Source organism: Lissotriton vulgaris, chromosome 8 (genome assembly GCF_964263255.1).
Source record: "Lissotriton vulgaris chromosome 8, aLisVul1.2, whole genome shotgun sequence".
Taxonomy (NCBI): Eukaryota; Metazoa; Chordata; class Amphibia; order Caudata; family Salamandridae; genus Lissotriton; species Lissotriton vulgaris.
The window spans coordinates 1,544,945,177-1,544,947,543 of record NC_141696.1 but is presented as its reverse complement, the minus strand read 5'-3'; positions in this window follow the sequence as shown (position 1 = coordinate 1,544,947,543).

The following is a 2,367-nucleotide window of genomic DNA, read 5'->3' as shown; positions in this document are numbered from 1 at the left end:
TTTGTAAAGAGCACGTTCACCCAGAAGGGTATCTTGGCACTGAATAAAAGATGTTTATTGTTACCTAACTCAATGGTTCTCATTTTAGCGACCTCAGAAGGATGAAAGGCTGAGTGGAACCGCTGGGATTTGAACCTGTGACGATGAGATTGAACACAGACCCCTACAGTAGACATACCTTTCGCCATATGTGTCACCGTTACAAGTATAACACAAACACAGACCCATTTTTTTTAAATGGGAGAAATTAAAAATGCAGAAAAATGTTCTGCTCAAATGTTCGAAATATGGAAACTTTTTCTGCACTTTACATTTCTCCCAGTTAACAAATGACTGTATGTTTCAGTTCTACTTATGGCACAGTCGTCTACTGGCCATTAGAAGCCAGAGGCCTACTGTTTGTAAATGTGACACTTTGAAATGGGAGAAAATGAAAATGAAGGATTTATTTAATCATAAAGGGCACCTTACACTTTAATTTTCTCCCATTTAAAAGCATTCAGAAACATTTTGTTTTCTGCTCCAATACTGAGTTGACAAGGACTTTTATTTAAGAGTTAATTACCTCAATGCTTCAGTTCTTCACTTCTGTGCTCCAGCCCCAATCTGGGTTATTAATCTGCCTGACCACTGTTCATTATCTAACCCTGCTATCTGCTGCCTGGTAATAATAATTTAAAATAAACACACCCTCCCCTTAACTTCAATAGGAAAATATGACACTGTACTTATTTAGGATTCAACTCTAGGATGCGAGCTACTCTGAAGGTGTCTGGGAGCTATTAGTAGTTCACGATCGAATGGTTGGAGACACCTGGTCTATATCTATGGAGCTGGTATTTAATGGCTGGAATAGCCTGATATGGCGGGCTGTAAGGCTCATAGAATAATCCGCCACAGGAGGGCACAATGTCCCACTTTAATTATTAAAACATTCTTCCCAGGACACAGAGGGGGATTCAGACCCCCCTATGGTGCCAAACCATCTAGCACTTTCACAGCTGCTGCTGTGTATGTCAAACAGATTGTTGCCACATTCAGGGTCCTAGTAGTTAACTGTTATACATGGACATCAAGAACTCTCCAAGTAGGCAACAATCAAAACCTGACTCTCCCTTGTCTCGGCAAACAGTTTTTCATTTTTTTGGGAAGGGCAGATAGAGACACCAGATTTGAGGAGAATTCCCCAATGCTCCCAACACAGCTTCAGTAACACAGTGAGCTATGGGAGGAGGGGGAAGGCTTACTGGGTGCCTTAGCCACAACTTCCGTTTCTCTATTTCCCCTGCAATCTAAATATCTCGTACAGTCAGGAGGGAGGGGGAGTTAAAGGCTGTAAATTAGGGCATTGTTTTGTTGATAGCAACAGGCCTAATCAGTGTCTATAGCCCACTGATGGTCCATTGTCTTCAGTGGAGCTGTCGACATTCCAGTGTTCTAATAATCGATATGTCACAGCAGGAACAAAGGTGTTTTCACTAAGTTCACTAAAATAGAAACCTTTGAGTTTGAGGAGAACAGACATACAGATAGATAAAAACATTACCAGGTTAAGTCTAGTAAGAAAAATGGTTATATTTCTCCAAGATATATAAACTCATAAGAAGGCCATGTGCAGCAGCAGATAAAGAGAGGGATTGGCAAGAAGAACGAGGGATGATGGAGGGAGGAAGGTCTGTCAGAGGCATCTCCATTAAAATCATAAGCCCTGAATAATCACACCCATGTGCGGGGACCCATGAGCACTTCTTTCAAAGTCACCTTTTGTTTAGTACCCTCCAAATGAGATTCCGAGCACTCAAGAGCCTACTCTCCATCTAGACCGGCTTCTCTAGTCCTCATACCAGATTCAACTTCACCACAACCTGTGACACCACCACATCATCCCCAGGCACCTGCAAAGTCTCCTCCGTTGCCACAACTAAGAATTCCAAGTGTAATTCTAGCAGAAAATCCTCCAGCCATGCCTACTATTTTCTTGTGAAGAAGAAAGGCCCAAAAAACAAATTCAGACCCTTTCTAGATCTGAAGAAAGCAAACTAGTTGATTTGTAATGAAAAATTCTGAATGTGGGTCGGCTATTCTAAATAGATCTGCAAGAGGCCTATTTCCATATTCCAATACGCAAAAAATGTGCTATTTCCTGAGTTTTAAGGTTAGGAAGTGACCGCTACCAAAACAAAGACAGTCTTTCAGCCTCAAGGCTGCACCTCAGACTTTTTCCAGATGTATGGCGGTCATTGCAGCTCACTTCAGAGAGTTGAAGATATTAGTCTACCCATATCTAGATAATTGGCTAATCTAGGCATCTACTTATCTTCAAGTGTGACAACATTAGCAGATCGCTTTCAATACCCTCAATCAATT